We start from the raw sequence: 2,684 nt of genomic DNA, 5'->3' as shown, positions 1-2,684 counted from the left end.
TTGTAAAAGACTTAGTGATCTTTCTGGCATTCCTCTTACTCACTCCTTGGGTAAGTATCTTGGGGTCCCCCTCCACAGCGATAGAGTTTCCAAAGCCTCTTTTAAAGAGACTCTGGATAAAACTAATGGGTTGTGTGCTAGTTGGAAAGTCAATTCTCTCTCCCTGGCAGACCGTCTAACCTTAGTTCAGTCTGTCAATTGTGCGACTCCCAATCATATCATGCAAGCCTGTAAATTGCCAGAGCCGGTTCTCAATGAGCTTGACAAAATTAACCGGCGTTTCCTTTGGGGAGAGTCTGGAGAGGGAAGAAAGATTCACCTTGTCCCTTGGAAGGAGGTCTGCCAGCCTAAAAGTATGGGAGGTCTTGGCATCAGACAGGCTAAGGACAATAACAAAGTTTTACTAATGAAGCTTCTCTGGAGAATGTGGCAATGCCCCTCGTCTTTTTGGGTTCGTCTGCTCTGTGGTAAGTATCGGAAGGACAAAATCTTTGGGGGCCCTAAGGAGAGAGTTGTCAATTGCTCTTTCCTTTGGAAAGGGCTCAGCGCTGTGTTTGCTGAATTCTGCTCGGGGGTTGGCCTGGAGGTGGGTAATGGCAAGTCCATTAGCTTCTAGAATGACACCTGGATCGGAGATAAGCCGCTTATAGATGTTTGTAGCTCCCCTCCGCCTTGTAATATCCGCAACTGGAGGATTGCCGATGTGATGGACTCTGACGGGGACTGGATTTGGCCCAAATTTGATTCCTTCTTTAACCTGGATACTCTCCTTAGAATCAGGGGAGTTAAGATTAGTAATCAAGAGGAAGATAAGGATATGCATTGTTGGGCCCTGACTAATAATGGAGCTTACTCTTGCAAATCTGCTTTTGAAGCCTTTACCCTCAACAGATCCGACCCTCTCTCGGATACTTGGAAATCCATTTGGGCCCTTAAAATCTCTTACCGTATTAGGAGCTTCCTGTGGCTGGGAGTGAAGGATAGGTTGCTTACTAATTCGGATAGGCACAGACGGCATTTGGCAGATTCAGGAGCTTGCAGTAGATGCAGAGGCCATATTGAAACCTTGTGCCATGCTCTTAGGGACTGCTCTAAAAGTACAGAGGTTTGGAAGAAGGTTCTACCACCCCACATTCTCCCGTCCTTCCTTGCCCACTCTGAGATTGACTGGTTCTCTAATGGGGTTAGTGGGAAGTTACTGGCTAACATGGAGCATGGTGACATTTTCTTTGCTATTACTTGTCACCAAATCTGGAAGTGGAGGAACGAGGAGATTTTTAGTGAGAAGTCTGATTTTATTCAGAACTTACCTGAGTTCTTCTCGAAAAAGCTCCGTATTATTACTGAGAGCTTCAAAGGGGATTCCCTTGCCAGGTCTACCCAGAATAATGAGGTTCATCTTGTTGGTTGGGGTAGGCCTGAGGAGGGGGTGGTGAAGTTAAATACGGATGGCTCCTGCCTCAACAACGGTAGAATCGCGGCCGGAGGTGTTCTTAGAGACGTGGGGGGCGCCTGGATGTCTGGGTTTACCCATAACCTGAGGTTGGGCTCATCCTTTTCGACGGAGCTTTGGGGTATCCTCTCTGGTGTCAAGCTTGCCAGAAGTCTGGGTATTAAGAGGCTTTCTGTGGAGTCCGATAATAAGGAGGCCATTAATATGATTTCTGATAATCATGCTGTTTGTCTTAGTAGCCAAAACCTTATCAAAGCTATTAAAAGGCTTGGCTCTTCCTTTGAGTTCTTAGAGTTCAGCCACATCTTCAGAGAACAGAACCGGATTGCGGATCGCTTGGCGGCTGCTGGGCATGAGGGGATGCTAGGTGTTACCACCCTTTCTGATCCTCCTACTTTTCTCTCTTCTCTTCTTTTAGAGGATATGATTGGGGTTAGCTTTCCTAGGCTGATCCCAGGTTAGTTTGTTCTTTGTGTTGTCTTTCTTTTCCTGTGTCTACAAAAAAAAAAAGTTAGTAACTGTCCAATGCACGGAATGTTTGAAAATTTTCTTCATCCATAAATTTTATTATATGTTGATCCATATATAAATATATTTGAAATAAATAATGAGTCAAAAAAAATGCATCACCCTCCTTTTCATTTTTTATCTTTTTAAACATGTTAATTTATTTGTTCAAAGAAAAAAAAATATTAATTTATTATTTATTTTAAATATATAAATTGTTAAATCCGTAAATTTAATGGACTTATAATTCTATAATATATCCTGATCCATGCAATGCACATGATAAAAAAAATATTTAATTGAAATGATAAATAAGTGATGGGCGTAGGATCTAGGTGGTAGAGTTTCTTACGACGACTAAATGTGTATTGCGGTGAATGTGCTATGTCTACGGATATGGTCTTTATAAATTGCTCTTTACTCTACTTAGACGCTACGACTACTTAGGGGAAAGTGTACCCCGTCGTATCAAGTAATAATCCGGTTAAGACCGGGTATCGAATCCACGAGATTTATAATTACAAGTATTAGACGACTCGGTTTCGTATGTTATTTAAGCGGTGATTACTTTGGGGTAAAGTAAGACACAACTACACACTATTCCTAACTATTGGCGACTCAGATTCGTGCAGCTAAAACTCTACGAAGCGGGGTGTGTATGATAAGTTATAACCACGATAAATAACGACTCTAAATGTATACGGATAATGGTTTACTCTTGCAA

The sequence above is a fragment of the Euphorbia lathyris genome, chromosome 4, assembly GCF_963576675.1.
Source record: "Euphorbia lathyris chromosome 4, ddEupLath1.1, whole genome shotgun sequence".
Classification (NCBI taxonomy): Eukaryota; Viridiplantae; Streptophyta; class Magnoliopsida; order Malpighiales; family Euphorbiaceae; genus Euphorbia; species Euphorbia lathyris.
This window is presented reverse-complemented; position numbering follows the sequence as displayed.